The following is an 11,184-nucleotide window of genomic DNA, read 5'->3' as shown; positions in this document are numbered from 1 at the left end:
ATTCCTTTGTTCCTTGAGTTCCGGTTGCAAGCTAGGTTGCTTGGATGGGTAGTCCCACAATAGTGCGTGACTGTTCTGGAGTTCCTCCAAATGGTACATAAGGGTGGTATTCTGCAGTATCGCAGAGTCCACTTGGGAGCTTAGAGTATTTATATTAGTGTCACGATCGTCGTATGGAGTAGACCAAAGTGCAGCGTGGTTAGAATACATTATTCTTTATTTAATGAAGAACACGAAGAACACGTAAACAAAAACAACAAAACGAATAAGACGAACGTGACCGCTATATAAACAATGTGCTAACGTGCAACATAACATAGACATAGACAATCACCCACAAAATACCCACAGAATATGGCTGCCTAAATATGGTTCCCAATCAGAGACAACGATAGACAGCTGCCTTTATTTGAGAACCAATCTAGGCAACCATAGACATACAATTTACCTAGAAAGTGTACAGCCCCATAAACATACAAAAAGCCCTAGAACAGACAAAACACATATATCACCCATGTCACACCCTGACCTAACCAAAATAACAAGGAAAACAAAGAATACTAAGGTCAGGGTGTGACAGTACCCCCCTCCCCCCCAAAGGTGTGGACTCCTGGCTGCACACCTAAACCTATAGGGGAGGGTCTGGGTGGGCGTCTGTCCATGGTGGCGGCTCTGGCGCTGGACGTGGACCCCACTCCACCATAGTCTTAGTCCGCTTTTGTGGTCTCCTAGGAACGGCAACCCTCGCCGCCAACCTAGGTCTGGCAACCCTAATAAAGGGCCCCACTGGACTGGGGACGACTCTGGCAGATCCTGGCTGACTGGCGGCTCTGGCGGATCCTGGCTGACTGGCGGCTCTGGCGGATCCTGGCTGACTGGCGGCTCTGGCGGATCCTGGACAACTGGCGGCTCTGGCGGATCCTGGCTGACTGGCGGCTCTGGCGGCTACTGGATGACTAGCGGCTCTGGCGGATCCTGGCTGACTGGCGGCTCTGGTGGATCCTGGCTGACTGGCGGCTCTGGCGGATCCTGGCTGACTGGCGGCTCTGGCGGATCCTGGACGACTGGCGGCTCTGGCGGATCCTGGCTGACTGCCGGCTCTGGCGGCTACTGGATGACTAGCGGCTCTGGCGGCTCCTGGCTGACTGGCAGCTCTGGCGGATCCTGGCTGACTGGCGGCTCTGGTGGATCCTGGCTGACAGGCGGCACTGGCGGATCCTGGACGACTGGCGGCTCTGGCGGATCCTGGCTGACTGGCGGCTCTGGCTGCTACTGGATGACTAGCGGCTCTGGCAGCTCCTGGCTGACTGGAGGCCCTGGCGGATCCTGGCTGACTGGCGGCTCTGGTGGATCCTGGCTGACTGGCGGATCCTGGCTGACTGGCAGCTCTGGCGGATCCTGGCTGACTGGCGGCTCTGGCGGCTCCTGGCTGACTAGCGGCTCTGGCGGCTCCTGGCTGACTGGCGACTCCTGGCTGACTGGCGGCTCCTGGCTGACTGACGGCTCTGGTGGCTTCTAGCTGACTGGCGGCTCTGGCGGCTCCTGGCTGACTCGCGGCTCTGGCGGCTCCTTGCAGACTGGCGGCTCTGGCGGCTCCTTGTAGACTGGCGGCTCCTTGCAGACTGGCGGCTCCTTGCAGACTGGCGGCTCTGGCGGCTCAGAATAGACTGGCGGCTCTGGCTGCTCAGAACAGACGGGAGACTCTGGCGGCTCAAGACAGGAGGAACGCTCTGGCGGCGCTGAACAGACGAGGCGCACTGTAGGCCTGGTGCGTGGTGCCGGTACTGGTGGTACTGGGCCGAGGACACGCACCTCAGGGCGAGTGCGAGGAGGAGGAACAGGGAGTACTGGGCTCAGGACGCGTACAGGAAGCCTTCCACCAGAGGACTGGTGCGTGGAGATGGCACCGGATAGACCGGCCCGAGAAGGCGTACTGGAGGTCTCGAGCACCGAGCCTGCCCAACCTTACCTGGTTGAATGCTCCCCGTAGCCCGCCCGCTGCGGCAAGGTGGAATAGCCCGCACTGGGCTGTGCAGGCAAACCGGGGACACCATACGTATGGCTGGTGCCATGTATGCCGGCCCAAGGAGACGCACTGGAGACCAGATGCGTAGAGCCGGCTTCATGGCACCTAGCCCGGCCGATACTCAATCTTTTATACACTTGGATTGCCGTCATACTGACACGCTCTCTGAGCTCCCTCGTGTGTGGCTAGTTACGGGACAAAACATCATCAAAAACTGTGATCTTGTTAGAAAACCATAATCACATTCCTGTCTTAACAAAAATATTATCTTCATCCTTGATATTTCCTACACAGCGTAAAGGATGTAAACCTGATTTACACCGTTAGAAAACTCTTCAAGTTACAATATTTTCATTATCACTTTTATACCATTTTTAATGGCATCACAAAATAGACATTCATTTCCCATATTCCATCTCTCATCATTCCCCACATTTGGAAGTTGAAATATATTGTCCCAGTGTTCACTGATGGATGTTAGTTTTTGGGCGGCAAAACCTTCTGTAACAAAGAGATTCTATTCACCAACATTAGAGACCAAAAGGAGTCGTCTGCTGCCTACAATTTACGATTGGCGTGTGTCATAGAACCCCCACACCAGTCCCTCTTCCCCTCTGCGGGTGAGAGGGCTCTGTAGACGCTGATCCACTGTAACTTGATATTTGTATCCTCACAGGATTGTCATTTCAACAGGTTGAACTGTGACACTATGGTCACTCTCATAGGCTCTTTGTCTCATGCCATATGCCAAGTTCCTCAGAAGCACAGCATTGGTAGAATAGAAATGTCTTACCATTTGTTAAGCACATAGTTGTTAACTATTAATATTAAACAAAGCAGGTAAATATGTAATTTTTCTCTCACCCCCCCCCCCCCCCCCCAACAACAGTGTAGTGACTCCACAATAATTACCTAAATATATTTAAAAAATATATACAGAATACACATATTCCAAAACATGCATCTGTATGGAACAAGGCAATAATCCAACACATCACACAATCCAACACATCGCTGATTAACTTCACTCAATCCTTATTTTCAAGCATGGTGGTGGCTGCATCATGGTATTGGTATCCTTGACATCGGCAAAGACTGGGGAGTTTTTCAGGATGAAAAGAAATGGGATGGAGCTAAGCACAGGCAAAATCCTAGAGGAAAACCTGCTTTAGACCAGGCAGGCACTGGAAGAGGAATTCACCTTTCAGCAGGACAATAGCCTACAACACAAAGCCAAATCTACATTAGAGTTGCTTACCAAGAAGACAGTGAATGTTTCTCAGTGGCCAAGTTACAGGGTTGACTTCTTCAGGATTTTGGCAATGAGGCCCTTTATCTACTTCCCCAGAGTGGATATCTTTTTTAAGTCTCTGTATCCAGTATGAATGAAGTTTGAGGTCATTTCGTGAGCCAATGCTAACTAGCGACTGAGACACCAGTCTCTTTAGCCAACATTGTACTCTTTGTCATTGCCAAAGACTGGCCTTTCTGCCATCTTCAAATATGAACATTCTATCATTAATGAGCTTGGGTCATCACTAGTTATCACAGCCACAAAGTCATAAACCGAGCCCAGTTCAACTATTTTTGAACCCTAACCTTAACCACACTGCTAACCTTATGCCTAATCCCAACCTTATATTAAGACCAAAAATCACATTTTTGTTCTCATGAACTTTGACAATATAGCCCAGTTTGATTTTGTGTAACTAGTGGAAACCATGAGCTCGAGGGGAACAGAAGAGTTGAACCTGATTCGATAACCCTCACTGCCATCCCCAACAACAATTATGCAAATATTGGAACTATCACTTTTTTTTTCTCCACAGAACACATTGGTATTCTGCTGCTAAGTCTGTCAGAGGTTTCTAGCTCATTTGTATGTTCTCAAACTAAATACACTGGACAAAAATAAACACACAACATGCAACAACTTCAAAGATTTTACTGAGTTAAAGTTCATATAAGGAAATGATTCAATTAAACTAAATTCATTATGCACCAACACTGTGTTCCACATGACTGAGAATACAGATATGCATCGGTTGGTCACAGATACCTTAAAAAAAGGGGGTGTGGATCAGCAAACCAGACCACCATTTGCCTCATGCAGCGCGACACATCTCCTTCACATTGAGTTGATCAGGCAGTTGATTGTGGCCTGTGGAATGTTGTCCCACTTCTCTTCAATGGCTGTGTGAAGTTCCACCATGGGGCACTCTGTTCACAACGTCGACATCAGCAAACCGCTCGCACACAAGACACCATGCACGCTGTCTGCCATCTGCCCGGTACAGTTGAAACCAGGATTGATCAGTGAAGAGCACACTTCTACAGCGTGCCAGTGGCCATTGAAGGTGAGCATTTTCCCATTGAAGTCAGTTACGATGCTGAACTGCAGTCAGGTCAATTCCCTGGTGAGGATGACGAGCACGTAGATGAGCTTCCCTAAGACAGTTTCTGCATAAATTCTTTGGTTGTAAGAACTCAGTTTCATCAGCTGCCCAGGTGGCTGGTCTCAGACGATCCTACAGGCGAAGAAGGCGGATGTGGAGGGCCTGTTCTGGTCTGCAGTTGTGAGACCGGTTGGACGTACTGCCAAATTCTCTAAAACGACGTTGGAGGCTGCTTATGGTGGAGAAATTAACATAACATTATCCTGCAACAGCTCTGGTGGACATGTCTGCAGTCAGCATGACAATTGCACACTCCCTCAAAACTTGAGACATCTGTGGCATTGTGTTGTGTGACAAAACTGCACATTTTACAGTGGCCTTTTATTGTCCCCAGCACAAGGTGTACCTGTGTAATGATCATGCCGTTTAATCAGTTTCTTGATATGCCACACTGTCAGGTGGATGGATTATCTTGGCAAAGGAGAAATGCTCACTAACTGGGATGTAAATACATTTGTGCAAGAGATGAGACAAAGCTATTTGTGCATATGTAACATTTCTGTGTTCTTTTATTGCAGTTCATGAAACATGGGACCAAAAATACATGTGTTTATACATTACCAGTCAAATGTTTGGACACACCTACTCATTCAAGGGTTTTTCTTTATTTTTGTACTATTTTCTACATTCCACATATGGACTCATGTAGTAATAACCAAGTGCTAAACAAGTTAAAATATATTTTTTTTGATTCTTCAAAGTAGCCACCCTTTGCCTTGATGACAGCTTTGCACACTCTTGGCATTCTCTCAACCAGCTTCACCTGGAATTATTTTCCAACCGTCTCCTTCACACTGCGGTCCAACTCATTCCAATTGGGTTGAGGTTGGGTGATTGTGGAGAACAGGACATTTGATGCAACACCCTCCTTCTTGGTCAAATTAAGGCCTGATTCTCAGTCTCCTCTGAACAGTTTTTGCAACTGCACTTAAAGAAACTTTCAAAGTTCTTTAAATGTTCCAGATTGACTGACCTTCATGTCTTAAAGTAATGATGGACTTTTGTTTCTCTTTGCTTATTTGTGCTGTTCTTGCCAGAATATGGATGTTTTCTTATACCAAATATGGCTATCTTCTGTATACCATCCCTATCTTGTCACAACAACTGATTGGCTCAAATGGATTAAGAAGGAAAGAAAGGCACACCTGTTAATTGAAATGCATTCCAGGTGACTGCCTCATTAAGCTGGTTGAGAGAATGCCAAGAGTGTGCAAAGCCATTAAGGCAAAGGGTGGCTACTTTGAAGAATCTCAAATCAAACAACACTTTTTTGGTTACTACATGATTCCATGTGTGTCATTTCATTGTTTTAATGTTTCACAATGTAGAAAATAACAAAAAAAAGTGGAACGAGTAGGTGTGTCCAAACATTTGATTTTTACTGAAACAAATATATACAGTGTACATACTGCAATTCCAACCACAAAATACAACAATTTGCCTATAATTCTATTTGAGGCTCCACATATCAACCAATTTGAGGCAGCCAACAACCAATCAGTCTCAAATCCAGCTGCATATAGAAAGTTGAGATTGGCCTTTAGGCAGTCTCTTTGGCAATGACATGGAGTGGAATATTAGCTAAAAAGACTGGGTACCAGACTAGCATTATCATGCATTGCAATTTATGCAGGGACATTTAAAGGTACAAACAATTAGAATACTTTGCATTGCAACACCACAAAAAAAGTGAGAGGCTATACAGCTCCTTTATAGTTGTCTACCACATGTTTTATGCTAACTATTAACCCTATAGAAATAAAACATTTACATGTCTACGACATTTTACACATTTCAGAATTCATATCCTCATAATAGAAATGGCTTCCATTTTTTTGTTATTGTTTGAGTGTACACATTTTCTATGATCGAGGTCATTCTTTCTTGCCCTTGTAAAGGGCCAGTAGTGAGACATTGGCTACTTTGACCACGTTGAAGCAGACACCAGGAATATCACCATCGGAATGTCCCTTTCAACCAAATTCTGCTACCAAGACTTCATCGTTTTCCTGTTGAGAGAGGAGGAAGAGGATTTCAAAACAGTGGTTATGATGAAAAGCCTGGAAATTGTGTAGGAAGTTCAAAGGAGAAAAATCCAGGAAACATAGATGGCAAACTCATAATAAACCAAAACACAAATCAAAAGTATATGGCTGTTCTTGAGGGATGGGCAACGGCTCTTTGTAGGGCCATGGATCAATGTCCACTAATGGGGGGCGTAGAGAGTTAAAATAGTAGAACATACAAGGTGCAGTTTCAATATGTGGATTTGCATCAACAGTTTATTTTGTTATGTCAGTCACTGAGTCACTCAATTAGCCATGTCAGCTAACAATTTTTGGATTGGTAAATGAATCTAGCTCAATGATGTACAATATATAATATAATATGGATTGCTGTTGCTGTGTAATGGCCAATGAGAGGCTTTGAAGCCACCTGATCGGCCATATTGGCACTCCCCTGAAGCAGTCCTCCATAGGAATGAATGGAATTTTACAGTATTTCAATTCAATGTTAAGGACAAAATTACATGTATTTAAGTATTTTTTTTGTAGTGGGGACAGTAAAAATAATTAAAAGTTCATACTTTCAAAATTATATTTTAAGGAAAATGTTTTAAAATATTTCTAAATTTTTTGCTCAAATAATAATTAAGTATGGCAATCACTTCCCATTGAAGTTCATTAGAGCTGGACTATTATTGCCCTGCCAGAAGTATTTGGGTGGACATTTTAGTTAAAATGGAGGTTGCTTGCAAGTTGTGTATTGTTATGTGAACTGTATTGAGGTGAGGGGTACTAATGACATGTGGCCGAGAAGATTGTGGACATTTTTAAGGCCTTTGTTGTGTCTATGAACATCCCCACATTCATACCCTGTGCACTTATCCACTGGAAGATAATACAGATTATTGCAAATCTTCTGTTGATGACTGGGTTCATTCTTGTATGAAGTTGCTGTTAAATTGCTCTGCCATTATTAGTATTATTGTATGAGATATTCTTGTTGGGGTTACCCCTGTGCTGTGATGTGAGTTTTATATGGTGTGTGTTCTCTTTTCTCTCCACTGGCTATCTGGTAAACCGGCTACACTCTAGGCAGTCTCTTCTGCTGATGTGTGTGGGTCTGGTAGTGGTACTCTCTCTCTTCTACTCTTTTCCTTTCGGCATGGTTAATACCTGCCTGGCGCCCGAACAACATCTTTCGTTACAGTTTGTTGATCAGGGGAGTAAAGTTCTCATCATGGAGGGAAGACAAGGTACGAGGGATATTGATCCCTAAATACTTAAAGCCAGACTTGGACACACGAAATGGAATAGTATCCTGTGGCATTTTGTAATGCTAATTCATTAATAGGAAAACTAACTTTGAGGTTTAATTTATAACCCGAAAACACACCAAACCTAAGCAGTACGTCCACTACCTCAGGGACACACGCTTCAGAGTCTGAGAGATATATATAAAAGCAAGTCAAGAGAAAATCTGGAGTTCTGGAGGACTCCAGGATTCACCTGCATTTTACTGTATATTGAAAGTATTATTTTTTTTTCTTCAATAGGATGGACCAGGGGTGTGCAACTATAGATTTCCTTCACAGAAAATACATTAGTGCAACACATTTGGCAGAAAATAGCTTATTTTTCATCCAATGACAACAGTCCAATGCTGTTTGGCTCGCAGCCACACAAGTAAATGAGCTTAAAGTAAAATATTCTAGGTATTTTTTTGCAAAAACAATCCATGGCCATCATACTTCTGTTTATCATAGAAAAATGCACCCAGCTACATTTCCTAATATTTTGCCTGAAGTCAATATTGCATTTGACCAGATACACCTGAGAAAGTACAAGAGAAAAGTAGCTTCACTTCAGTCAGAGCTCTGTCTGCTGATGGATGAGAAATAATCTCTAATCTCTATACCCCACACATACAATTATCACAGTCGTGCAGGGAATTTCAAACACCGATTCAACCAAAGACCAGGAGGTTCCCAATGCCCCACAAAGGACATATTGGTAGATGGGTAAAAAAGAAGACATTGAATATCCCTTTGAGGATGGTCAAGTTATTAATTACACTTTGGATGGTGTATCAATACAGTCTGATAGTCACTACAAAGATACAGGCTTCCTTCCTAACTTAATTGCTGGAGAGGAAGGAAACCGCTCAGGGATTTCACCATGAGGCCAATGGTGACTTTAAAACAGTTACAGAATTTAATGACTGTGATAGGAGAAAACTGAGGATGGATCAACAACATTGCAGTTATTCCACAATACTAACCTAAATGACAGAGTGAAAAGAAGGAAGCTTGTACAGAATACAAATATTACAAAAAATGCTTCCTGTTTGCAATAAGGCACTCAAGTAAAACTGCAAAAAATATATGGCAAAGAAATGTACTTTTTGTCCGGCGTACAAAGTGTTACGTTTGGGGCAAATCCAACACAGCACTACCGTAAGTAACTTCATATTTTCAGGCATTGGTGGTGGCTGAATCATGTTATGGGTATGTATGCCTGTCATCGGCAAGAACTAGGCAGTTTTTTAGGATAAAAATAAATGGAATAGAGCTAAGCATAGTCAAAATCCGACAAGGTCCAATATACACGGCAGTTGCTTACCAAGAAGATAGTGAATGTTCCTGAGTGGCAGAGTTACCGTTTTGACAACAGGCTGAAAATCTATGGGAAGACTTGAAAATTACTGTCTAGCAATGATCAACAACCAACTTGACAGCGCTCGAAGAATTTTAAAATAATAAATGTGCAAATGTTGTACAATCTAGGTGTGTAAAGCACTAAGAGACTTACCCTGAACGACTCACAACTTGTAAATCACTGCCAATTGTGATTCTAACATGTATTGACTCATGGGTGTGAATATGTAAATGAGATAGTATTTTTGTATTTCATTTTCAATAAGTTTGCTAAAATATATAAAGACTGTTTCATTTTGTCATTATGGGGTATATAGATGGGTTATACAATTGTATTTAGTCCATTTTTTATTTGGCAGTAGCACATCTAGTGCTGTCTGACAAAAAAATAGAAATCTTTGTCGACCAAGAACCGTTTGTTCTTTCGGCCAAACGTGTTTTTTTCCATATTGACACACCCTATGTGTTTTATTCAAATCAACTAAACTCAGCAAAAATAAATGTCCTCTCACTGTCAACTGCGTTTTATGTTCAGCAAACTTAACACGTGTAAAAATGTGTATGAACATAAGTTTCAACAACTGAGACAAACTGAACAAGTTCCACAGACATGGTACCGCCCGCCACCGCTGGGCTCTCCAGAGTGTGGTTCGGTTTGTCCAACGCATCATCGGGGGCAAACTACCTGCCCTCCAGGACACCTAAAGCATCCGATGTCACAGGAAGGCCAAAAAGATCATCAAGGACAACAACCACCGGCGCCACTGCCTGTTCACCCCGCTATCATCCAGAAGGTGAGGTCAGTACAGGTGCATCAAAGCTGGGACCGAGAGACTGAAAGACTGAAAAACTTAAAATCTCAAGGCCATCAGACTGTTAAACAGCCATCTAACACAGAGGCTGCTGCCAACACACAGACTTGAAATCCCTGGCCACTTTAATAAATGGAACATTAGTCACTAATAATGATTACATATTTTGCATTACTCATCTCATATGTATTGTAATGACCTGACTAGATCATAAATGAACAATTGTCCAGACAGAGGATTGAGTTTATGAATTGACGGTTTATTAAACCAACTTTACACAGGCTACTGTTTGGCCGTAGCCCACGCCAAATAAATGAAAGATAACCCACAAGCCAATCGTGACCTTCTCTTGTGAAGCCCAGACATAAGAGAGAGAACAAAGGCTAAACCTGGTCTTAACTTCCAATGCTCCATCCCCCTGCCCAACACCCCCTCCACGCCACTCCGCCAACCGTCAGGATGCCCGGCATCAGAACATTCCAGGCATTCCTGTGATTGGCAGATAGCAGGTTGATTGGCATGTCAGACCCCGCGAACACTGGGTACTGTTAAGTACAACACAACCACCTACTAGCCTAACACATAACACACAGCTGTCTGTGCGGGTCGCTACAGTATATACTGTATTCTATTGTATCTTAGTCTATGCCCCTCTGACATTGTGCATCCATATATTTATATATTTTTAATTCCATTCCTTTACTTAGATGTGTGTATTGTGTTTATTGTTGTGACATTGTTAGATATTACTTGTCAGATATTAATGCACTGTTGGAGCTAGAAACACAAGCATCTTGCTACATCCGCAATAACATCTGCTAAACACGGGTATGTGACCAATCACATTTTATTTGACACCATGTCTTGCCACCAGCAACATTTCAGTCGCACCTTGCGCCACACACTTGTCTGTACATCAAGCATGTAAACAATTTGCTTACCCGGTCTATAGCAAGCTGTGCCACACTGATTGGTGGAGTAATTTAATGAGCTAAATGTAAACACAATGTTGATTTCACAGGTTAAAAAAGGAATGATATAAACTGCGCTTTTTTTGGTGGGGTTGAACCGGTTCAGAACTTTATTTTGCTTGTCGGGAACAGAAAAATAAGTGGTTCTGTTCAGATTGAAACGATTGGAAAATAAATTCGTGAGCATTTTGTATAAGCTAACCTGTAACGGAAACATCTGGCGTACAATCTGTAGTTACATGGAACAACTATTGGTCTG

The sequence above is a fragment of the Oncorhynchus clarkii genome, chromosome 20 (assembly GCF_045791955.1).
Source record: "Oncorhynchus clarkii lewisi isolate Uvic-CL-2024 chromosome 20, UVic_Ocla_1.0, whole genome shotgun sequence".
NCBI classification, from domain to species: Eukaryota; Metazoa; Chordata; class Actinopteri; order Salmoniformes; family Salmonidae; genus Oncorhynchus; species Oncorhynchus clarkii.
Note: the sequence above shows the minus strand (reverse complement) of the source record.